This window comes from Zonotrichia albicollis, chromosome 17 (genome assembly GCF_047830755.1).
Source record: "Zonotrichia albicollis isolate bZonAlb1 chromosome 17, bZonAlb1.hap1, whole genome shotgun sequence".
Taxonomy (NCBI): domain Eukaryota; kingdom Metazoa; phylum Chordata; class Aves; order Passeriformes; family Passerellidae; genus Zonotrichia; species Zonotrichia albicollis.
This window is the reverse complement of record NC_133835.1, coordinates 12,967,673-12,993,959: the sequence shown is the minus strand read 5'-3', so window position 1 is coordinate 12,993,959 and position 26,287 is coordinate 12,967,673. Positions and strand designations below refer to the sequence as shown.

Genomic DNA, 26,287 nt, shown 5'->3' with positions numbered 1-26,287 from the left:
CAAGCAGGGAGTTGAACTGGAAAACACTGCACAGCCCAGCCTGGAGACAGCAGAACAGGAGACTAAACACAACAGTTTAACAAATAATTACAGGTTCTTTATACGGCCTAGAATTTGTAATCCACCTTCATCCACTTCTCTTTGCACAGTTTAGAATTACAATGCCAAAGGGATCACAGGGAATCATGAAATAATGTCCTGCATTTGAGTGCAGAGCAGACAGTCTGGGATGGTTTTAGATACTCTTTTCATGAAACATTTACCATGTGGCACCCAAGTGTTCCCTCCATTGTACCTTGGCAAACACAGGGACGCGCTGCTACAGGCACTCACACACACAGGATGTTTGCAGACATTAAAAGTGATGAGGGAAAAAAAAACCCAAAACCCTGACCTGGATAAGTTCTCCTCGATTTAAATTCAGGAAAGTGTGGGCATTGAATATTATCTCCATAATAAATTTGCCACACCATAAAACAGAGTGGGGAATCAAGAAGGAATATCTTGCATTTCAACAAACGCTCGGTCTCTGAGGACCCCCACCATCCCTTGGTATGTAGGAGTACAATTTATCATCTGTATTTTTCATCTGAACTGCATGAAGAAGAGGGTATTATGGCAGTGGTGCTGGACTGGTGTTTGGGGAACTGTGAATCCATTACCTGCAACAGACTCCCTGACTCCTCAGTAAGCCCCAGCTGCTTGGTTTCCCATCTGCATTTCCATTTCAGAGAAACTTTAAATGACTGTCAAAAAGGAAACAGAAAATATGTTAGGTAAAATAAAAGATACTGTTTGACTATAAATAAAAAGGGGATTTTATATTTTGAGTGGGTTTTAAACACTTATAAATAATTCTGGGAGACACTGCAAACTGGCAGCTTACTTAAAAACACCTTCAAAACCACTTCACCTTTTTAATACTTTTTTTTTCCGTACACAACTATTTTGTTCAATTGACATCTGGTTTGGGAAATACTGCAGGATTTCCTAGTCTGCATTTTTTGCCCCCATAAATGACCAACAGCACAGACTCAGATCTAATCATGAAGATTCTTTTAACAAAGTATGTAACAAAGGCTTTACTTTAGGCACAAGCTTAAATCGTTTGGTTTTAGCGAGTTAAGCACAATTAAAAAGTGCCAAGTGCTTTGCTGGGGGAGTCTGGAGTCAAGCACAGAGGGAGCACTGGGACTGAGTGGGGTGAACATGGTGAAAAGTGAAAATAAAGCATGAATAAACAGAAAATAAGCATGGCACTTGGAGACTGTGCGCTTTGCTGGTAGAGTATTTCTAAGGTGTGTTTTGTATGTTTGAAAAAATCCTGTTATTCAGGAGCCTGGAATTGCTCCTCCATCCCCATTGCTGATGAATAGCAGAGGCACAGCATGCAGCCCTTTATTCCGAGGGAACCTTAATCACTCCCCTCCCGAAACTGCTGCTCCATTTGACTGACAGAATTAGAAGCAATCCACATATTGGAGGGGGAAAAAAAAGAAAGGCAGACCCATTTGGTTGTCAGACTGTGGGTACATACACAAAGCTTTTAGCAAAAAAAAAAAAAAAAAAAAAAAGAAGAAAAAAGAAGAGAAAGTTGTTGCCCTCCTAAATGACATCTATATTAATGACATGAATGACAGGCTTAAGGGGAAAATTATAAATCTTTCTTTCCAGGTTTTCTTTTATTGCCCAACCATATATTTCATCTTTCCAGGGAGCAGGGCCATCAAGGCCAGAGCTGACAGACCTGAGAGCTGTTGGGGAGCTGCAGCCAGGCCCCTCTGGAGCAGGGAGCAGCTCTGGGGCTCTGTGCCCCAGCTGGGACCATGGAGCACCAACAGCACCAGCCCAAGCCAGGCCAGCGTCCCTGCATGGCAAAGGAGAGCAGCAGGGCTGGGCTGTGCATGCCTGGAGCTCCATGGCCTCCATACCCGGTTCCACAGGGATGTTCTGCCCCTGTTTTTATGGCAGAACAACTCTCTCTGGTGACCTCAGAGCCCCCCAAGAATATTCTCTGTCTTGGCAGCAGTGGCTTTACTGTGTCTGTCAAGGAGCTTTGGGCTCCTGATGGAAAGAGGAATGTTGGCTCTCCTTTCCCATGCCATACACGAGGCTGCCTCTGTCTCCAGAGTAGCCACAGATTTCTGCATTTCTGCTTTGTTCATTTTCCTATGCAGTCTCCAGGGAAAACAAGAGGAAGACAAAGAAACCCCAGTGTTTTGCTGGATCACAGACACAGATGTAATCATCTTCAGTTAAAAATAATTCCTTTAAATGTCCCTAGAGCAAGTTCCATTTTCCCTGGAGGTGATACATAACTAATAAAACTGATAGACCCCCTCTGCAGTTGGATGTTTGTGTGTATATTCATTTACACATACACATATTAATTTTTCTTTTTCCATAGGAGCCTCCTGTGAAAGATCATTATGACCATGTGGAACTGCCTGTGCTCAGACACTCTGCAAAGATACTTCCTTGGGTTTTATTGTCTGTGACCACTGTACTTATATTTTATAGCAGCCTAATTACTGACAATCCCCTTTAAATGCTGACATGCAATGCTAAGTTATTCTGCAGGTGAATGAGTAGATGTAACATTTCTCTGTGTTCTCTAAAATTGCGTAGTAGCATTAACTGGATTTGTCAACAGCAGGACTGTCTGGAGAAATTATCCCATTTAAACAAGGCCCTTGATTTCCCATCACCAGTAGCACCGAATCCACAGTGTCTGGGGAATGGTTATGTCATGGAGGAAGTGGAGGATTAAAAAATTAAATGGGCTTGTTTGAAACCTCTCACACTGCTTAGTTTATAACAATAAAAGGCAATGATGGTTCCTTAAAAACCAATTGAGGGGATAGAATTAAAAAAAAATAAATTAATAATCCAAGTGAGGCTATGTCTGGCTCTCTGGCTCTACCTGTGCTACACAGCCCTAACAGATACAGTCCCAATCTTTTTCCAAGCACTGCTACCATAGATAATAAAACTAATTTAATTTTCTGTCACTCTTTTCATTTTAATGGACACCCAGAGATTTCACAGCCGTAGGAGAGCAGTGCACAAAGCCACATCTTTTCTGGAACGAAGAGACACAGAAAAAGAAAAATCTTGTGTGGAAATGCCAGAAGAAACATTGTCATGAAAAACAGGCTTTAAATATTGAAAACATATAAAGGACAACATAGAGCACAGGAGAAACAGGCTGAATAAAACATGCTGCTATTAAAGCCCTGGAGCTCAGTTCTGGAGGGATTTGCAATTTCCCGGCGCAGGCTGTGATTTTTCAGGGACTCTGAGTGGCACTGGAAGGGCTGCAGAGCAGTCCCCGTGCTGTGACAGGTAGCAGCTCCCTCCCAGGCTCAGTCTGGCACATTAAAACCCAACAGGATCTTTCTTTTTTCAGCTCAGTGCCTCGGAGGCTCTCACACGTTCCGTTACCCCCTGCTCATCCCACCCCGGCGATAAGCGCAGTATAAATAGCTACCAGTAGATGACAGATAGAACATGGACATGACAACAGTGTCCTCCCCCTGCTCCCACAGTCGGCACAGCAATTTCTGTCGTGATCCACTCCTTGCTGGGACTGTGGGAGCACACTGGTGCTGGCAGGAGTCGAGCTGACGCCAGGCAAACTCCTCAGGCTGGCCCCGAAACCCCATCCGAGGTGAACATGCAGGTGAATATTTAGCTGACCAAAGTAATAACCTCAGGGTTAATGAGGACTTGGCATAATTTAAGAGATGGTCATAACTGGGAATCTATGTCATTTGTTCAGTGCTTCAGCGAGCTCCCACTTTGGCTCTTTTTTTCCCTAAACCCCTGCAGCACTGTTATCCAGCTCAGGGATAATGGAAGGGATTAAAAATCAGCTCCTCATCTCTTGCTAATTCTGCTTGCTTCACTGTCCTATATCCAAAGCAATAGAATAGGGGCAGGATGTCCAGCTTTGGGAGGCATCACTTGGTTTGACTGGCAAGAGGCCAGGGAAGAGCAGAAAGGAGCGATAAGAGATGTGGAAAATATGACCTGTAAGGAAAGGTTGTAGGAATTGGGTTTGTTTAGTCTAGACAAGAAAAGAGCAAGGAAAGATTTGATAAGAGGAAAGATATGACCAAAGTCTTCCAACATGCAGAAGTTTGTTATAAAGAGAACAATACTCTTCTTGTTCCCTCAGAAATCACCTTATTTCAGGAAAGACTGGGGCTGAGGCATTAGGAAAACAGCATTTACATGCAGGAGCAGGGAAATCCTGGACAGGCAGTTCTGCCCTGGGGGATTTCAGAGCAGGTTATTGAGGCACATTCCTCTGACAGGCTCCTCCTGGACACTCAGGCCAGGCTGTGCTTTGGGGATGTCACCATGTACAGGTGCCACATTTTGGCCACTGCCTTCACGTGCACATGGACATCCAGAGCAAGGGCAGTGTCCTGGTAAGGAGTGAGCCCTGGCCCAAAGTCAGAAGAGCACTGGCTTGCAGAAGTCAATCCCCAGCCCTGCAAAGCTGCAAATATTTCACAAGGCTCATACAGCCTCAGACTCCACAGGCTTGGCAAAGCCTGCCCGGCCACTCTCCTCACGAGCTGTAAAGAGTCTGCACGCAGCCCTGGGCTGGCAATGTGCTGAGGACACATGGGGCAGAAAAGAAACCAAACTTGCTCTGTTTAGACTGACATTGGCTCCCCACTGTTGACAGCAGTCCAGATTTGGGGTCTGGTCTTTCTTGCATTGAATTCCACAGGGAATTTTTCTGTTGGCATCAGTGGGGGCAGTAATAAGCCATTGTATCTGTCAGTGCAGATTGCCAGTGGAAGACAAACTGGAACTGCTAAGTGCTGTCTGTAATGAGAGATCATTTTTCCCTTCCCTCCTCCTCTCTCTCAAGTCCATTTTCAGACCATAACCACATTTTAATGAATAAAAAGTTGTTGTTTCAAATCCTTGCAGAACTGCAGTCTCTGCCAAGCCTGTTTTTCTTCTGGAAAGACAGATGCATGTGCTCACATTATGGTAGTAGTTTTTTGCATGCCATATATTTTCAATGATGTTCATGAAACTAGAATTAGTGACACTAATAATGACAAATCAGAGGGCTAATATTGTTTAACCCTGTTAAAGAGTGTTATTACATTTACATGTTCCCACAGAGTAAATGCTGTTCAACTCAGACATATGTCTTGCTATCTGTTTATTTTTATGAATCAGAAATGAATCAGCAGTCAAAGAGTGTCCTGTAGATTTACTTGTCTCATATAACATTTTAGAAGGGGAAAAAACCCCTCTACTACGGCTCACAGAATCATTTTCTATTCAATAGGGGCATAATAGTACTATCAAAGTACCATCAAATTAATTCTAATCAATAAGAGAGACTATTGCAGGTCTGCACAGATTAACCCCAAAATGCTGGGCCATTGAGGAGCCAGCCTGTGCTCCTGCTGGTGTAACACTCATTCCTATTCTGAGAGTGAAGGCAAAACTGCACCTTCAGATCTGATCTCCTGTGTGCAGCTGTCTGGTTTCCACTGTTTGTGAGCAGATGCAGAACTGCCTTTCCCTCAAGCCAAAGAGTCTTTCAGGATGCAAAATGCAAAGGCACAGTGTAGTCTGCAGCACTCAGGTTCTATCTGTGGACGAGACCTACAGTAATTTCAGAGCTGAAAAGTGATTCTCTGTCTGCACTGCACTCAGCAGATAAATAAAATAAAATGACAGTCACTAATATGATGTTTCTATCCTTATCTTTCTTCGATACTCAGGGACTTTTGAGGAAAGTGTTAGGATTGTTGGATAAGACTTTGAGACGAATCCCCTGCTCTTTGAATTGTTAGTTCTCCAGCCCTTATTTATAAGAAACGGATAACGGGCTTGATAATCTCTACCTTAAAAAAAAATAAAACCGATACACTGCTTCAGAAATTTGACCAAAAAAAGTTATGTAAGAGGTAAGAAAAACATCACACTTTCTTAAAGCATTAGATATTCCAAGAATTACAGAAGGTAATTTAAATTCAACTCAGCCACTACTGTTGCAATATTGAGGTTTTAAAGTCAGTTTATTTATATTTTAACTTTGCAGTTTCCCATAAGGCATGGTCAAAGTCTTTAACAGAATCACTGACATTAGGAATTCTCATCCTCCTTTTCCCTTGCTCCTTATCAAGTGTACTTTGTTTCCTGCAATGGTTTATTGGGACCATCTGCATCTCCTCCTGTTTTCTCTCAGGCATGGAGATAAGATTTCACCTTTGGATGTCTGGTTGAAGTCCAGCTGGCAGTGGGGATGTGTTTGGTGGCGGTGGCTCCGTGCCTGTTGCATGCACGCGCCAGTCTCACATGGTGGCGACAGAAAATCCCACGTGAGAGCCACCCTCCGTGCTCAGCACAGCTTCACTTCCCTCCTCAAGGCCAGGGCCAAGAGCTTTCAATCCAGCTACCTGAAAAATGAGTGCTTATCCCAGTGAAAACAAATGGCTGGGTTTTACAGAGACTGGGCCCTCACTGATGTGCTGGCGAGGCCTGGTGGGATGGCCAGGGCACCCTTTGCCAAACCAACACCCAAACTGCTCTCCACACTTTTTAAATTGCTTTTGGGACAAATTGTGTCCTTGCAGCTGCCTCCCAATCCTGTCATTGCTTTCCTCCTTTCTGATCCCACTGCCCAGCTGAGAGCAGCCAATGTTCTCTGCATCCCCTCAGGATTTCCAGAGCACAAACCCACAGCAGCCATCACCAGGTAACAGCAAAAGCAACAGGGCACTTGCACCCAAAGCTGCCCAAGACGAGGAAATTGCCACAGGAACAGGTTCCATTTATCCCACACAGCTCAGAGAGCTTCTGGATGTCTGGCCATCCCACCCCTCTCCCCTATTATTGCCTCCTGCCCTATTCTGTACTTGAACATGAAGTGAAAAACCTCGATTTCAGCCTTTGGCAGGGGCGATTGTCTCGCCAAGGCCAGCCCAGCAGGGAAATCTGGTTTCTTTGCAGCCAAGGCCTGGTAAAACACGCCACAGCAAATGGTTGGAAAGTGAAATCAGCCTCCAGCAGAAGGGGTGGAGGACAGGATGTCCTGGAGCAGGGGGAAGGATGGGAGAGCTCTCCTTCACCATTTATCTAGAAACACTGCAGAAGTGTTACAGTCTTTGAAGATAACAGAAGCAAGGACAGCTCCTTTCTTCTCCCTTGCCTCCTCCTTTCCTCCCTTCAGTTTGGAGACACATCCACACAGAGGGTCAAGTACCCAGCAAATGAAATATTTTTCAAAAGCTCAGTGCAAGCGTTTGCAATGCAGACAAACAATCTCGAGCCTCATTGCACATTCTCCCAAGAAACCAAAGGAACACCTTGTGCACTGTATCTTTTGTTTCTTTCTTTTGTTATTCTATAAATATTTTTATTCTTTTTTGCTAAGTATTTCACAAAGTAGAAGAAACTCCTAATCTTTGTTCTGCCTGTTTGATGTTTAGAGAAGCCAAGGAGACAAATCTGTAAACAAGCTTTCTCTGTTTGTTAGATTTTTTTTTCCTTCTTAAATACAGGCTGCAAGTCTCAGAAAAAGTCAAGGACTCGAGTTTCTCTTTGTTTTGAGTGTCTGGCTGCATCTACTGTGCTAAAGTGTCAGCTCCAGATAAATAAGGGAATGAAAACAGAGAAGGTCTATTTAAGAAAAAACGTCTGTCCTTCAAAGTCTGGAGAGATAGAAGTGGATTTATTGTCCCCTGGGCAACATCCAGGGAATGTTTTGGAACCTTGAGGCAAATTGTGGACACTGGAGCCACAGCCTTTAGTGGTTTTGTGTGTCTTTAATATTGCAATGAGATCTGAACTGCTTCAGATCCAGAAAAGTGAAATAGTGGATTAAAACCATAAAGGAAGGGGGCACAAGGAGGTCCTTGCACTGTGGCATACCCCATCCCTTTCCTGGGATATACTGAGGAATGGATGTACAATTTCTGGACCTTGGGCAAAAGGGGACTTTTCTAAAGCACCTCTGCAGAAATATCACAGCTTATATAATCATTTCAATTAGTGCAGTGCAGTCTTGCTTATTTGGACTCATGCGATTACCTGAGAACCAAGGCTGAATTAATTCAAAAGGAAAAAAAAAAAAAGAAAAGTAGGTGTCTTAGAGCTGTGGAGAAGAGTTAAGGGAAATGTGGACTTCAGTGATTTCCCACAGAAACAGTTCTGCTGTGTTCTCTTCCTCACCAACTCTTTATTTTACCAACGTATGGTGAAGCAGCTCTGCCTCAGTGGGGATGTGCAGCTCTCACTGAGCTGTGCTGGCTCCCTGGGCTGGAGACAGCTCAGAGTATTTTAAAACAACAACATTCATAATTGCACTACATGAGGAATCAAGACTAATACAGAAGAGTTACCATAACGACAACACCTCAACGTGGTGCAAGCACAAATACCTTACACATCCCTGGGAATGATTCAGCCCCATGTTGGGTGAAAAACATTCATCCTTTGAAGAACAGACCACTGAAAATGGTGGGGCCTGAGTCATAATTTTGTAGCAGGAAATCTGTCTATGAGAAAAGGCTTCAGAAAATGAATTATTAGAATTTTATTGCTATTTTACCTACCAGTGGCTTGTTAGCTACTGTAGAAACTGTCATCCACTTGCTGGCTGATGAGTCCTACAACTCAGCACACGTGGAAGTGTTTCATCATACAATGTATGGTAACAGAACTGAGCTTTGAGGGGCTCAACACTGCACAAGCAGGAAAAGCAGCAGGAAAATTAAAAAAATAACCCCATCTTCTAGAGCTAAAGCTAAAGATGACCCTAACATACAGAAGGAAGGGAAAGAAAACACAAGTCGTAGTGGCAAATTACAGATTAATTTCATAAATATGTGCTTTCTTTGAGGGAAAAGTGTGGCTATCAAAAATGTTCCAATTGGAGAGAGATGTAGTGAGAATAAAGATTAGGGGGGAATAGGGCAGGGAGGAGAGGGCAGCAGGGATTTATGGAAAATGATGAGGGTGGACCAAGGGAGGTGACTCCACCAGATGATCTAAGACAGACCTGTTCCTCCATTCTCACAGCCAGCAGTGGCAGCTGCCTTCACAAACCCCTTCCTGACTTCCATGCTCCAGAGTTGCTGCAGTGCTCAGATAAAATACCACATTCCAAAAGACCATTTGGCCTTTTGAGGTGTTTGGGGGGTAGGAGTTCTTCCTTTTTTTTTTTTTTTAATGTGAGACCTTTTGTTGATGTTCAACATTCTGCTAGGTAGTCAAACACCACAGAGTTCCTTCCCCTTTCAAGTTTATCCTTCCACCTCCTGGGCTGTAGCAAGGTGTGCTGCTCATCAACTGAGCTGCACCAAATATTGGCTTCCACTAAAGAATGACCCAATAGGGCTAACTCCCCTCTTCAACCTCTGCATCTTCATCATTCCTCTTCACTTTGCAAGTTATCAGGCCTTAAGTTTCCCCAAAATTTCCATTGGTGTTGTTTTAATACAGATCCTGGTTTTTTATTTATCCCCAGAAGAACAGTGCTTCATTTTGCTTACAGTCCTTCACTGCTATCACAAAAAAGAGCTCAAGTGATTTCTGCTGTGCTTGCTTTGATAGTGATATTCAGCAACCACATTCTTTGTGTGAAAGAAACCCAGGAAAAGCAGTTTTTCCTAGCATTATAATTTGTTATAGTTAGGTGTTAAAGTTTTCAGCTGAGCTGCTGGTGATAAACACTGCATATGCTCTGGGCTGTGTAGGTTCCCACCAGATTTTCTTTGTCCAGGTTAGAAACACAGGAGTTTTAGGCTCCCACTGCAGTTAATGGAGAGGAAAGGGGTTTTTAGGAGCTGTTATTTATCCCACTTAAAGTGCAAATCACTGTGAGGTGTCTCTGTTCCCCACCAGTGCAAGGGTTCGCAGGCAGGGCTGTGCCAGCTGACACAGGTACATTTTAGGTGGGGTGCTGCCTGCCCCAAGCTGCTCAACACCTCAACAGAGGAGAGAATAAGTGAATAGGAAAGAAAAGCAAGAGTAGGCAAGGAGGCTTGGAGAGATGAGGCACTGCCTGGAAACCACACAGGGCACTGGGATGGAAAGAGAACCCAGATCTCTTTTGGAACTCCCTTTTTGTGCACTCTGTACCATGGGGCTTTTGCTCTGTCAGACAAAAAGAACGTGACCCTGTGTTTCCTTTTTCTCTTCTCTTCCAGTAGTTGCATGTTAATTAAGCTCTTACATTTTTCCAGAGCAACTGTAAGACCAGAAACCTCTTAAGTCAGATGGAAAGAACTAAACATTTCAGCCAGAAAAACAAGCATGTGGGAGAAAAAAAAACATTGTGCAAATAAAATTGCTGAGGGGAATACAAAAATCACATGAGAAGGGCAGATAGGGGCATTGTGTGAAGGATAAGGAAGGGGAGTTAGGAACAAGGGAAGGTTTCTAATTTTGTTTTGTAAGCACAGTTGGGGAACCATTATCACTGCCACTCCTGCCCTGCTCCCAAGGTTTGTGACACAAACATTTTGTTCTGCACTCTGTGTGAGGGTCCCACGGCCCTGGGCAGCCAGGCAGGGACAGGAGGGAAGGTGGGACTCGGGGGTGGGAGCCTTGCCAAATGGATCCACCACAGACACAGCAATGAGCTCTCCTGCCCACGGCTGACCTACCTCAAGAGTTTCTTGCCTCTCTGTTCCTTTTACTCTGGAGCTGGAAATTTCTGCCTAATTCATTGTGCCAAAGGCCAGATTAGCTCTTTGTGTGGCTATGGAGGCAGAAACCTCTAAAAATTATAATTAAGGGATAAACTGATTATTTTATATGACCTGATCTGATTTTGAAAATAGCCCTTCCTAAGCAGACAGTCAGACTAGATGACCCCCACGTGTCCCTTCCAGCCCAGTAAAAGCTGCAAAGATTCAGGAAAACAATTCTTTTGTCCTGTGGACTACAAAAATAGCGTTTCCAACAGTTTTTCTTTCATTATGAAAAAAAGACCTAGACAACTCTCAGGGGCCCAGCAACCCTAAACAAAGAGAGGGTCTCTACAGACACCACCAAGCTCTTCAGAGCCAGCTCAGCCTTTCATGCTCTGCCCTTGCTGTGGGATGGCATCCCAGCTTCTCCTCTGAAGCAGAAAACCAAAGCCAAGTGAAAGCTGAGCTGTGGAGGTGCAGACCTTGCTGCTGCTGCTCTCCCACTGCAGTCAAGGAGTGCTGGTTGCAACACCAGACCAGGAGAGTTTCTCCACTTGTTTTGAAATTGTCTCGGCTGGGAACACTCCCCAGCCTGCTGTGTCATTGCTTGGCTGGGTTTATAAACTGCTCTGCTGGGACCTACAGGTGCTCAACACCTCCACACACTGAGCTGGAACACAGATCTGTGCCAGCTTGTGCATTGAGGCTGTTTTCCCTTGCAGCTGCTTTGTTTGAAACCCAACCAAGATGGCAATCCCCCAACCCAGCCACAGTGGGGTGACACCAAGGTCCCCCCTTAAATGCTGTCTAGTGAGTTAAGTCCTCAATAACACCTGGGAAAGGATCTCTGCAGCACAGAAGAACAAACTTTGCTCCAAAGAGGTTATCAATGGGACCCCAGGAGAGCAGTCACTGTGAAGCTTTACTTCATTCCAGAAATGTTTTGGAAGCAATTACTTCATCTTGTTCTTTATTCACGGGATTCACTTAACTGATGACATTATAGCTCAGTCCATTAAGTAAATGGGTTATATATTTTCTCCAGGTTTTGAGGAAGTAATGTTGAAGTTTGTGTCACTATCATTGTCAGCAGTCAACAGGGACAGGGACTCTTCATTTGTTTCATGAGGTTTACCTCTGCTGAGATCTTAAATATGAAATATCTGGCTCAGGGTCTTTCATAACGTTTGAACAGGATTTTAAAAACATAAAAATAAAAACATAAGAAAGCAAGTGTTATTTTCACAAAAATTCCTGGCAGCTGTACCATTTATTATGAGAGGAAAATGGAGCAAGAAAAATTGGCATGTCATTTCTTAAATGAATTTATATCCTCATTTCCTTTAGAAAATGAATCCCTGCTCCATCTAGCCATTTTCCATCCGTCTGCAGGGGCAAAGTTTGCAGAGCACAATTGAACTGCTCCATTCTAGCCCAGGCCAGGGTGCCACACATGCCTTTGGTAATCAGATCCTTCCCACCACTGCTGCCGGTAGCTCTTGTAAAGGTTTTATTTTCCACTGCAATGGGTTTTAAAAGTCAGCAGCAGCTCAGAAAATAATCAGGGACACATGACCAAAATTCTGGTCACTGTGGCCAAAATGTCCTTCTAGGAGGGCTGCAGGAGCCCATGTGCTGAGAACCGACTCGAGCTGCATTTGTGTCCCTGTGCCACGGGGGGAACGTGCCAGGTGTTCCCTTTTCCCTTTGTTGGTTTTTCACCGATATCCAAGGAGGAGAGGCAGCAGGATGGGGAGGAGATTTGCCAAAAGATAAGAGAATTTGGGAGCCAGTAAAAAGCACTGCTTTCAGGAGCTGTCACAGAATGCTGTCACTCAAAAGAAGTTTCGCACAAAATCTCCAAAACAACCTCTTCCTCCTCCACACTCATCCGCCTCCTCTGAGGGGTGGTGGTTAATATACTAAATACAACATAACCACTTGGAAAGCACTTTTCATTTTGAATCACCTCCTTGCTATTTTTGCAGCCGAAAATACAGACTGGTGGAGCTGATGTCATTAATCTGGTACGCACAGGAACAACTTGGGGAGCCGGGGTTGGAACTCTGAGGAAAAGGAGGCTTCTGGGAAGTGTCTGCTGGGGAAGTCAGGATTGCAAGCAGTGCAAATGCATCACAGCCAAGGAAAGGAAGGAGAAAGAGGGTAATAGCACTGTAACATCATTTCTGGTTGTCTCCAGTTTGTGTTTTAAACCAATATCAAATTAGGAAAAAGGAAAGGAGAGGAGGAAAAAAGGGGAAGCATTTCATTTGCCCCCAACATAAAAGGTTTTGTTTGGGATACAGACTTTTTATTCTGTTTGCCTGAAATCTTAAAAAATACCCAGGAAAGAAATTAAAACCCCCAGAGTTAATTCAAACTGAAAAATCAAAGGCTCCTGTTTCAGCAAAAAGCTCGCTGGGACTGGGTGGCAGACAGGGTGGGAACGCCAGACATCAGTGCCTGGAAGCCTGACAAGCACAAGGGAGGGCCTGAATGCAACAAAGCTGGGACACGAAACCCACAGAATCTCCTGATGATTTGGGTCAACATATGGCTCAACACAACATCTCTGGCCAACCTCGACGTGTTTCAGTCTCCCGGGGAGCGCGTGCGATTTTCTCACATCAGAGAGGAGAGCACTGAGGGCACTGGGGAAGGAAAGCCTGCCCTCACTGTACCCGCTTCGTGTTCTGTATAAGTGGGGTGCTAAAGTGCTCTTTACCCAAGCAACACCTCACCCACAGCTCCCCTGGATCTGCTCAGAGCTCAGAGAGTGTCCTGATGGGTATTTCAGGTGCTGCACGAGAAAGCAGCACCACAGGTGGGTGCCAGGGGTCCCCAGTCAGGACAGTGTGGGTGACACATTTCCCACTGGCTCTGCACGGTGGCTGAGTGCAGCCTGGTGTCAATGGCACTATTATGATTTCACCCAGCCTCGCCGCTCTGGCTGCAGTTTCCCTGATTCCCTGAACAGCAGGGAAGGTCTAGACTGGAGCTGCAAAGATTTCCACATACACAACACACAGACAAACACTTTTTTTCCCCCTGTCCTGCCAGTTTCACCAACCATGAGAACAATCCACAAAGTACATGAAGGCTCTTTTCCCTGACTTGCTTGGCTGGCTTTTCTTAGCTGGTCTGAATGGCTCTGCAAACCTAAACACAAACATACAGAAAACATGTTTGAGCCTCTTGTAGAAGAGTTAATCTCTGGGAGAGAAGAAATGTTGGTATCAAAAGAGCAGAGAAAAACAAATATGACTGTGCTAAGGAGGAGAGTAACTGTGGGATGGAGAGGGACAGGTCAAGGCTGGGACTAGATATGCAGGAAGAGAAACTTGCCCAAACACCAGTTGTTTTTTCTAAACAGGAGACAAATATCCGCACTTGTATCTGAGCTCCCCTCCTGTCCCTCTCACGAGACAAGGGACAGACAAACACACCAGGGCCAAAGCCTCCAAACACAGGGCACTGCCAGGGCACACAGCCCCACACAGGCCCCAGAGCTCTGTGCCCTGCTCCCCTGCCATCCCTGGAGCACAGGAGGGCAAGGAGCTGCACCCAGGGCAATGTTCTCATCCAGAAGAGAATCATGCAGCACTGACTCTGCTCTGTGCTGGGTTGGGATCCATCCTTTTGCACCAGAGGAGCAGACAAAGATTATTCAAGCATTACAAGCCCTGCACAGTAGTCCCTGTAGGCAGATGTTCTCCTGCTGTGTACTTTGTGTCTGCACTGGTGAACCAGAAGCGTTTGAGAGCTCTCAGTTGTGCTCTCAGCTCGCTCCTCACCCAGGGTCAGGACAAGCTGTGAGTCTGCAGAGCAGCTGCCTCCTCCAGGGAGGAGCCATGGGGCGAGGAGGGCCAGGTGGGAGCAGCACTGCTGCCCTCGGGCCCTTGAGCATCTCAGTCTGGTGAGCTTTAGCTGGCTCTGCACAGAATGAGCACAGTCAGATGTGATAACAGACAGATGTGATAAGCTGAGCCCTGGCACTGCTGGCCTGGGTGTTCTGAGCCACCAGGGAGCTGCTGAGGCTGCTCCAGCTCCAGGGGCTCACAGCATCCCAGGGACAGGCCACGGAGCTGCTCTGCCGGAGGATCCCAGGGGCTGAGCCCTGCCTGGCACTGCACCCTCTGGGCACCCAGGCTGGGTGACTGCTCCAGGGACCTGCTTCAAAACCCCCAAAGACAAACAGAACAAGCAGCAAGGTCAGAGGCAGCCAAAGAACCCTGCAAAGGTTCCTGTACCCACAACAATCTAGGAAACACAGCCATGACCAGAGGCATTTTCAACAGCTGATACCATGTCAGCAGACTTGGCTGCTTTTAAGATAATTTCCTTAGAAAGGATGATTTTGGTGTAGGCAGCAACACAAATAATTTGAAAATAATCCGACTTTTATCAACCTCAAGGTTTAGAAAGAAAATAAAGGAAAGGAACAAACACTCCGCGCACAGATGAGAGGACCTTCAGGAGGACACAAACAACAGCTGCACTTGTTTGTGTTTGATTTTCAATTTTTCTTAAGAAAAAGTAGGCATGTAAGAGTGAATCTTATTAATGAAATATTGATCAAAAATAGTAATACACTGTAATAGGAATAAACCATTCAATCTCCTGTTGCCACTGATTTTAATGAAGTACTTTTCTGTTTTGAGACTCTGAAGTACAAAAGTAGAAATCAAAGATTTCTTTTCCCTGCCCTACTTGGTGTGCCATTCCAGTCCAGTGCAGTTGTTCCAGTTATTCTTAAAATACCCTAAACAAATCAAAATCCCTTCAGGAAATGAAAGTTAAAAGAATACTTATTTCTTTTAATGATCCCCCTTCCCTGATAGGTTCAACATATTTGTGTCAGGTGTTACCGTTGGCATCAGCTGCCATTGTATTGGTATTTGCTTTTCTCTTTTAGTTTGCACAATCCCTATCTCACAATGGGCCATGCCAACAATTTCCATGCTGGAAAACACAGAAATAAACACGGGAACAACTGTTCTGCATTACTGCATAGCGACCAGAGAAAATTATTTTTCCCCCCTCTTCTTTCCTAATGACTCACACCTTCCAAAATCACATAATCTAAATTCCATGTAACCTGCTTTTTCTCTTGAAGTCACTTCTCTCTTTTTCCCTCTCCAACTAACCAATGTAGTAAGAAAAAATTTGCATCTTGGTCCTTTTTATTCTCTTTGATAAAAATTATCTGATCACCATGAGGTGCTATGGAGAAAACCTCCAAAGGTTTAAATTCATTTATTTGAAGCTTAGCTGAACCTTTAAACATCCCACCCTTCTGCCTAATCCCTCAACAAGCTCACATTTCCCCTTTGCCCTCCATGGGCTTGCCTGCAGGGAAATACCTTCCCAGAACAGCTGTACTAGAATAATTAATCCACTACAGATAGCCAGTAAAATATCCTGCCTGGATATTACTCTGGAATAAAACTGATTTTCTGGAAGCAGCTCTTTGTGCAGCCATGGCTTTTATTCCAGAACCCATGGAGGGTTTATCCAGGTGCAGGTGGCACAGATATTGTGCCACAATTGTGCTGGGACATTTCCCTGCACACTGGGAAGGACGATCCACCCAGGGAGGGTTTGGGAATGTGAACTGCAAGAACATTCTGGGGTTAGAACTGGGGGTGTTCTCCTCCTCCCTGGACACTGGGATTAGAGCTGGGGCCATTCTCTTCCTCCATCACCTCTGCCTTTTGGCAAGTCCTTCTCACCCTCTTGCTTTGGTTTCCATTTTTTTAGTAGAAATCTAATACTGCTTTGGGGATTAATTAATTGATGAATATAGAGAGCCTGAAAGTGTAAAGCACTACACAGGAGTTAAGTGTTATAATTAGGAGCAGTTCTGATCTTGATTACAATGAGGTAAAGCTGGAAGTCCTATACCACAGCAAGATTTAAACTGATAAAAAAAAAAAAAAGATCAGAATCAGGGTCTTATGATTTTAAATGTAAACTCGGGCAGATTCCCTGCTGAGTTACATCTGCAACTGTAATAAGATCAAGGAACATGACAACTTGTCATTTCAGTAACAGATATAGGGAGAATGCCCTTTAAAAAAATTAAACAGGAAGGAAATTTTTAAAGTGTTTTCTTTGGCTCTGAAACATATGCCCAGGGAGAAACTGTTCTCAGCAATGCAGTGGATCTTGAAATATTTACTGGGTCTGGCATTTAACATAATCTTTCTTGTATAAACGATATAGAAAAAACACATATTATCTTAGACTGCAATCTAGTGTGAAGATGAGATGATATTTTAATAGAGCTGCATTCATCAGCTGTAACAAGAGAGGAAATGTGCTCCAATCCAACATGCCCTGTGGGCAATGTAAATAACAGGGACCTCGACCATCAGATAAGTGCAGCAAGGGGAGGCAAGCAGAGGGACAGGGACCTGCCAGGGAGGGAAGGCAGAGTGGGCAGGGATATTCCTCTGGTCTAGGAGGAAAGGCAGAGTGGGCAGGGGATCCTCCCCTGGCCAGGGAGGGAAGGCAGAGTGGGCAGGGATCCTCCCCTGGCCAGGTGTGGCACCCAGTGCCCCTCACATCAGGACCCAGCCACTCACTCCACTCATCCCAAGGGTCCTCCTGGAAACCTGAATTTCTCACTTGGCTTGCAGTGGGATTTGCATGTCTAGCCCGTGACACCACTCTTTTCAGAAGTAATTAAACTTTTAATTACGCTTCTTAATAGGCTGTAGCTACTGCTTGGCAGTTCTGTTTCTGTCCCTGTTGGATGCCCCTGGAGCTGCCATGAAGCTCCAACTGCTCTTCCAAGGGGTCAGGGTGTGCCCAGCTGAGCTTACAACACTGGGATCACTTTGGGCAGTACCTTTCAGAGCCACAGGAACATCCCTTCAAGATTTTTCCAACACAAGTTTGGAGAAAGAAGAGTGAAGACTGAAAGGCTCAGATACTCAACCATTTTAAAACTTGCAGACAGATTTATTCCTGGGAACAATATCCCAACTTTCCTTCAAACTAGATCCTCAGGTACACTGGCAATTGTAGGAAAAAAATGGAAAGTCATCATATACAGGCAGTAAAACTGCAATATACACTGTCCAGAGAAGACTTGTGCTGGAGCACATGCTGTATTGAGAATCAGCAAATCAGAAAGACAGTGAATTATCTGTGACCTTGAGCAAGATGTTTAATGTCCTACTGGTTCAGACAGGCAGAGTCACAATGACACCAAAACCTCCACAGCCTGCCCAGTCTCCCTCTGTGCAGAAGGGCACAGGGCTGTGAAAGAATGACTGAGTGTACATGTTTGGAACAGATTCTAAGGAGGAAGGGGTCTAAATAAAACATCAAGAAGTTAAAGGCAGCTCGTTGTTTGACTTGTCCTCAGACAGGACATCTGAGCAAGATGCAGCTGGATCCCTCAAGCTTTTGGCATTCAAAGGACCTTCCCAAAGCAGTCCCAAGACTCCCTTGCACCCATTTGCAGAGAAAACAAAAGACCCTGAACACTGCCTGCTCATTGATTTGCATTTCCTTTCCTGGAGCTTGCCAGCTTGTCTTCCTCTTGAGTGGGAAGACAGGCAAGGTTTTTATTATTTTCCAGTCACTGCTTGATGCACCTGCTGCAGGGCCCATGGGCAGATGATGGAGCACAAGCTGAGCATCACTGAGCTCTGATGTCCCACAGTGCCAGGATCTGTGGCCGTTCCCAGTCATTCTCTCAGAGACAGCCTTCACTCAGCACATTTCAGATGTACAGCAAACACTGAACACCTAGAGCAGGGCTGATACTGCCCTCCTGAACCTTCAGCACCCTAAATCTCCACCAGGCATCACAAACCTGCCATGTGAGAGGCTGCCCTGAGGCTGGGCTGCTCTGACCCAGGTGGGCCACAAGGGCTGGATGGCCTCAAAGGCATCTTCCCTTTTCCCTGCCCTGGCAGAGTCAGCAGCCAGAGCATTGCCAAGCATGGTTTAGCTTTAGCTTGAACATTAATCATCCAGCTGGGACTGTCCTTCCCTCCTGGCACAGCAAAGCTCTGCCACGTGCCCTGCCGCCCTGTCCCCAGGCACTGCCACCCTCAGCACTGGGATGCTGAAGTTCCACCTCTCCATCTCCATCCCAGGACTGGCCCTTGACCTGCACCCCCAGCCAGGCACCAAAAGGCAGCACTGAGGGGCTGTGGTTGGTCTTCCAGTGACCACCAGCACTTCAGCAACTCAGGTCCTCATTTCAGACTGCTGATTGCTGCTAATGCCCGGACACTGCAGCCCAGCTGGATACACAGCCAGGGGACAGAGGGCAATGCCTCCATTTCATATCCTAAATTTATCTCGCTTTTTAAAGCAAGGTCTGAACCTCCAAGGTTTTGACTTCTTCAGATTCCCTTGTTATGAAGTTATGAGAAAACATTTGTGGTCGGGTGATTTCCTTTTGCCCTAGACAGCTGTCAAGAGCAGCAGAATGGCCCAAGGCAAAATGTGATGTGGGTGTAAGAAGTGTCTTAAGCCAATAAGTTAAAGCCATGGGTTAGAAAGCCTGGGGAAAAAATGAGCCAATAATTGCTGAAAATCTTCCTATTCTGCTGCGTTTATTTAGTCAAATTCAGTGGCCCCTCTCCAGGCCTTCAGCCTTCTCCACGCCTTGGAAAAAGAACCTTATTAATCATTTTGCTTCTATTGTTTAATTATCCTGAGCATCAGCAGATCAGATCAACGCTTGGCTCTTGCACACAAATCCCAGCCCTCTCAGGCTGCAGCATCCCAGCAGCTCCCACTCCATGGACAGCAGAGGCCAAAGTACTGAAAGTGTTTGCTGCCCTTATGTTGTTTGGAGTAAAGAGGGATTAAAAATTACACCCTGCCAGGGCTGCTGGAAGACTCATTTGATGAGTAGTCTCCATCAAGAATGGATGAAAACTGCACCAAATGTTAAAGGAAAAGGAGGTGGAAAAATGGATTAGCAACTCAGAGACAATCACCACAGATCGTGTTTGTTCTTTTTGAAAAAAAAATAAAATTCAGTTTTAATGAACACATGCACATCTCATCTCCAAAAAAATATTACCAACTGAAGGAAAGTCTGTTTGAACAGTCACTGCTTTTAGTGGTATTTGGGGGAGGAGAGGGTTGCTGGCAGCCAAATTGAAAAGTTGGGGGCAACAGGGCAGGAGGGAAGGGGCATTCAGAGTTAACCCAACATTTTTTCCAGCAGCAGTGCCAGTGAAGAGTCCCTGGCTCTGGGCAGGGCTCCATCCCTTGCTGTGCACAAACATGAGCCCACACAGTGTCACAGTGGCTGTGTTTGGATTGACAGAGGCTGTGCTTCAGGGCTGCCCTGGGGGCCTGGGCACTGCCTGCCCACACAAGATGGGGTTCCAGTTCATTATTATCAGTTATAACAAGAGCAGATTTATATTTTAAATATCTACATAAAGACTGTTAAAATCCAGCTTTTGCTTTCCCTGCTAAATGACTGTGCACTGACCTGCCTCTCTTTGGGGGCCTCAGTCTGAGTCTTTCATGAGGCATTCACTGAATAAGGCTGCTTGGTTATCAGGCAATATTTTATACCAAGACTGAATCTTTATTTAATAGGCAGAGTCTTCCATTGATTCATGCAGCCAGCAATGGTGACTAAGAGAGCTGTGAATCATTGACACCTGTTGGGTTTGAGGTTTCTTTTCACTCTTTACAACCTCTTCCTTCTGCTCCCCTTAAACACATACTTTTTTCTACTTTTTTTTTTTTTTTTTAAATACAAAGAATAAAACAAAAAGGCTACTTTTTGGCAGTATCTCTACAATTGCAGTAAAATTGGTATCTTAATACATGCCATACATGCAGCTATTTTGGACTCATCTGCAAATCCCTAAAGCCATCCTATTTACCTTTGTTTTTTTTTAATCAGAGAGGATATATGAGGTGAAGTCAAGCATATGGGCTACAAGAAAACAGCGTATGACTCATGACAGCCACTCAAAATTTAGCTATTCCTTGGCTACCTTGTACTTATACAGAAAGATTCATCCTTACCTTTAGCAGGGGTCTCACCCTTTGATGACCCTTTAGGAGCTGTGTATGGCAGGCAATGAATCCCCTGAGGAGCCTCCCTGGCCCTCCAAACCAGCTTTGCTGCTCTCACCTTCCCTAATCACCCTCCTGCCCAAGGAGATTATGAGCATCAGGCATGAAGCCATGGCCTCGTTAAATCAAACCTGACTTTTACTGTTGGTGTCACTGGGGCCAGGGTCTCATTACAGGCCCTGTTTCCCAGCCCTGACTAACAACAGACAGCTTCACCTGGGATAAAGCTGGGTGATTCCAGGATTTAATTCATTAGTGGGACATGATTCCACACTGCTGATTGCTTCTGTGGAACTGTAAGACAAATAAAACCTAAATATTTGAAATGCAAGCTCTAAGGCCACTCAGACCAAAATCACGGTTTCTTTTTTTGTTGTTTCTTTTTTTTCTTTATCCTTTCCTTCACAATCCACCTTTAAAATCTTTTTCCCTTGGAGCCTGTGGAAGCTGCCTCCCCAGGGCTCTCCCCTATTGTGTCTGTCCTCATGCAGTCCCTTTGTAATAGCCAAGCTGTGCAGTTGATGCTCAGGCTGAATCAGAAAGCAGGTCTGTGTCTGATCTGCAAACATACCTCCAGCCTTATTTCTCTTAATGTATTCCAGTCTATGCCTCATAGTTAAAATCTTCAATTCTACCACTCTCTCCTTTTTACATGCCTGTTTTATTTGCACAGTCATTTCACAGTCCAGTTGTTCTTTCTGGTCAGGTGGCCTATAAAATATTTCTATTACCAGTTTACTCTCTGAAACATCTCCAACTGCAGCCCATAATGACACAGCAGCCCCATTCCAGTCTCTCTCAGATCCCCACTTTCTAAGGCTAATAAATCCTTTTCCTTCACAAATAGCTCTCTCTCCTCTCATTCTTTTCTCTTGCTCCCCAAACAATCTAAACAATCTCTACTCTTTAATGTTAATACCTCTGTTATCTTCTAAGGAAACTGCAGCTCCATCCATACCTATTTCCCAATGGGCAATGCCCACGTGCACAGCCCAGCTCCTGGCATCCTGTGATTGTATTCCTCCCATTCCCTGCACAAATAAAACCTTTTCCTGACCCCATCTGGGACTGATACCTTGCTGTTCTGAGCTGGGCAAGCAGGGCTGGTTCTTATTTCTCTCCATCACCCTGCAAGTCTCCCCTTCACCAACTGCTTCCAATTTGTGTGGAAGATGATCTGGTTAGAGGCAGGAATTTCTACTTTTTAATTCATTTCTTCCACTGTATCCCATGCACACATTTAACTGACTTCCCCACTCCTATTGCATAGGCTACCCTTCCATCTGCATTGTGCTGGGAAGATGAGCCCAGTGCTTGGGGCTGAAACTGTCCTTGAGGTTTTCACTCTGCACCTTGGCCTCCAAAACCTGAAATTCCTCCAGCTGCATTTCCTTAGCACACATTTCTGCCTCCTCCTCCTGTGCAAACCCTGTGCAAGGACACTGCAGCACTGCCCCTGAGCTGTGCTCTGCCCTCCTGTTTGGCCTGCCAGCAGCTCCACATGGGGTGTCCTCAGCAAGGTTTTCTGAGGCAGCCAAATGAGGCACAGAGCTTCCCAAATGGAGCTCAGAACGCCCCTGGAAGCTGGGATGTCCATGTTCTTTTGTCATCACTGATATGTGAAACCATGGGAAACAGCAAATCCCCTCACACTGGGGAAAAACAGGAGCCAGGAGTGGCTTAGGGTTTGCTCTCATGTGCCAAGGTGTTTTTAAGCATCAAGCCAAAATTTGAGGAAATTTACTCTACACTAAACGTAGCTATGTTAGAAAGGAAATTTGGCCTCAAAATTATTTGGTCCTAAGGTGACTGTAAAATGGGATTTAAATGTATTTAAATGATCTTGAGAAAAGCTTGGGAGAGATGCAAAGGGATAGAGCCAGCACAGTTCACAGCACCCAGCAATCCACCCTGCTGCCTGCTCCAACTTCTCATTTGCCAAAAAGGAGGAGAAAAGCAATTTCCTTCTTTTTCTCTTCTGCAGCCGTGTGACTGGAATCTGCAAAGAGCCCTGTGGGGCCCCCTGTAATCCAGGGAATCAGCAGCATTCAGCACCACAGGAAAGCTCTGGTAATGCAATGGTTGTTTCTGATCCAGGCACCCACACCCACCACTGTCCTACCACACACACCCAACCAAGCAGCCAAATGTCCCCACTGAGCCTGGGATGCTTCTAGAAAGCACAAAGCCCAGGTGATACTGCAGGATCTGGAGGAGCATGGCCCTGCAGGAGATCCCTGAGACACCCTCAGCTGGAGCACTGTTCTGCAGTGCTGGGACTGGAGGCAGGACTGGAATTGCCAGCTCTTGGCCCACTTGTGAGCAGCTGGGAACATCCAGAGCACATCTCTTCCTGTAAATCTTGGGAGAAGTCCCGTTGTGGTTTCCCCATCCCTGGTGTTGACACATGTCCTTGGGCCTTAGAGCAGTTGGACTTGGACTTAACTGGGTCAGATGGATCCCACTTTTGCCCTAAGTCCAATAGTGTAACACTTTAGTCTCTCCTCTTGCAACTTCCAGTTGACATTCCTGAAGTTCTGGGAATCTGTTTTCCTTGTAAGCCCAAAAAAAGGCTTGGAAGAAATGTAGATGTTTCAGTAGAAGTTGTCTTAGGTAAGGACTGATTTGTGCCTCCCACGGGCGCATATCTTGCATTAGGGGTCAAATACAAGGCTGGGAGTTAAGAACTCTTAAGGGTTTGATCCTGATCCTGACACTGATTTTATATGTGGCCAAAACCAATTAATTTTACCTCTTTAGCTACAATTTTTGTCATCTGGAAACTTGACTACTAAAGATAATCCAAACCCACACATTTTCTGATATTGAATTTTCTGACAATCATGCAGTACTTTCAGGTAGAAGGGTGAGTTTATTAGCAGCTATCTTGTCACCCAATAAAGTAGAATTATTAAAATGTATTTCTTCTGTCCCAAACAGAAGTTTCTGCTGTCCTTGACAAGAACAGAGGCAATACAGCAGGAGAGGTCATGGGGCTCCAATGCCCTACAGTGTCCCCACAGCTTTGTGTGACACGAGGAGGTGAACTCAGGCTGCTCCCAGACACAGCATCTCCCTTCCCAGCTCACTGCACAGCCTGTCTCCATTCCAGAGCACTGAACCACAGCTCAGCTGCTGGAAGGAGTCGCCCCAGGACACTGCCAGGAGGAGGTGCAGGGCTGAGCATCCCTGCCCAGTCTGTGCCCTGTTCTTTGCCCTTCTCTTGTGCAAGGGGTACAGTTGGCTGAAAAGCACAGCACGGTCCTGCTGGGCAGGAATTCTGTGCAGGGACCCCAGCATTTGTGGAACACGTGATATAGACACAGCTTTGCTAGGTAAATGATCCAGTTAAACAAGGTAAATCAACAATGAGGGAGAGAATGAGAAAATTATATTGACTGTAATGTTTACAAACACTCGTCACCTTCCAACTCAGTGATGAATTGGTAATAGTTTTGCTGGAAGAAAAGATCCCTCTTGCTTTAAAGACAGCTATTTGATGAGACACGAGGGAGACAATTAAACATTTAATTCAGTTTGACCTGCTCTGTCATTACAGCTCTTTGTTTCCCATCTCTTTCTTTTCCTCTGACCTTTAGGATGTGATACTTGGTGGGTTGTTTTTTATTTTTTTTTTCATTTTATTTTTGACCAGGTCAAATCAAACAGATCCTGCTTCCCAAAGATAACATGACCATGGAATATTAATGCAGCCTCCCCCTATTGTGTCCCTGTGCCTCCCTCCCCCCCGTGCCCCCAGCCCACGCCCCACACACCCCCTGCCTCACTCTCATTTGCACAAAAGCACACCGAGTCCCCTCTCAGCAGCCCACCTTGAACAAAACACTCCAGGACTCTCGAAACAGCAGAAGTGCTAATCAAGCAGGGCCCTGTGCTCTGTGCTTCTGCAGTGGTTGCCTGGCATAGAAATGGGCTGTCTGGCCGCAGCTATGAGGTAACGTCTGGCTTTTTTGCCAAGCTGCAGAACTAGTCAGACACTCCCTGGAACAACATTTCTTCAGGAAAAAAAAAAAAAAAAAAAGAAAAAAAAAAGTTAGGCAAGAAATGATCTTCCAGAAACTTCCTTGCATCTTTCTGTGTGCGGGGATTTTTTTTTTTCTTTTTGGAAAAGTTATATAACCAAATTACTTAGAATGCAACGGGTTTCATCAGCTGATTTTTGGGCAGTAATCTTATGAAACTGATTTCTCACACTTACTAGGCAAACTGGAAATTTGGAAAGGGGAAAGAACACACATACTCAAAATATATACACACACAGATGTACCCCACTCTTTTTCCTGCAACACTGTCTAGATCCACCAGCTATTTTTGGATGCAACCTGAAATAGAGCAATAGAAATTCAAGCCAGGCAGCGCTAACCTGCATCTGCAGCATCTTTTTTGCAGTGACACTGATTAATCTAATTAACCACTCAGAGGAATTTTTTCACACTGCAGCAGCAGCAGCAGCCCTTCTATTTCCTGTAAAAATTCCTTATTTACTGATGTTGCATAGTATTCTTGATTCAGTGTATTCTCCTTTTATAGCAGCACTGACAATTTGATTTTTTTTTTCCCTGAAGGGCAGAAAATACACAGTTCATTTTTCTGCAGTGAGGGTTGAGAAACAATCTGAACTGAAGAGACACGGCTGTTGCTCTGCAGCTTCAAGCAAACAACACCTCTTGTATTAAACACTGTCTGCATGTCTCAGTCAGGAATTCAGGCTTGTCCCAAGGTGACACACTTGGAAGAGTTAATTCCTGAGAAGCAGCAGCTTTGGAAAGGTGCAGGAAGGAATGTCTTGTCCTCAGGGCAGGAGCAGCCAATGGAGCCGGGTGCTGGTGATGTAATGCCTCAAACCTGGTGCATCATTGGTTCTGCAGATATTAGACTTGATATGATTTTGGAGAGTTTGGCGAGAGGAATTTTTGCAGAGGAGCCTGTAAATTTCCCTGCACCAAGGACATTTTGATTCCATCCCTCAGTGTTCCTCGGCCAGGGAGAAGTCTGCTCTAACAACAATTCTGTCCTGTGTCTTCCTGGTGCTGTTGAGCTGTTCTGCATCCTGCATTCTGGGAGGCATTTCTCTGAAGTCAGACTGTGCTGGAATCACTTCTCCAGCCAGCCCATGAAATTGAAATGAATTTTTAATAAAAAGCAGTTGTTTTTTCTCTGACTCACCTCTGAACTCTTAATTGTTTCAGGCACCAACTTCCATTTCCCCAGCTTCTATTACCTTCCTGGGGTTTTCATCTGCCCAGTCTTATTTCTTTAGCTGATTGCTGCATGAGGAGATGGCTGATGATGTTTTAAATGAGCCTCACCAGCCTGGGCTTGCTCTGGAGGAATCTGCTCCGAGCACCTCGGTGTCAGTGAGCTCACAGCACGTCGGGCTCCGGCTGCAGGACTCGCTGCAGCTGCAGGACCACTCCAGCAATTTGTTTGAACTTCAGCCACGACTCAGCCACACAGCCCTCTGAGAGCCTCATTCTTTTTCCTCATCCTGCCCTAAATGAAATAAAGATTCT

The 26,287-nt window shown here is 45.2% G+C and overlaps 1 long non-coding RNA gene across 1 annotated transcript in view; it reads right to left on the bottom strand.

Moving 5' to 3' along the window:
• Positions 1–24,781, bottom strand: part of LOC106629492 (uncharacterized) — a 48,771-nt gene extending 23,990 nt beyond the window's left edge. The window contains exons 1-2 of the long non-coding RNA XR_012583036.1: positions 24,587–24,781; positions 663–746 (exon numbers count right to left, since the gene is read on the bottom strand). This is a non-coding gene — a long non-coding RNA (uncharacterized LOC106629492). The remainder of the gene's footprint in view (positions 1–662; positions 747–24,586) is intronic.
• Positions 24,782–26,287: the final 1,506 nt, after the last annotated feature.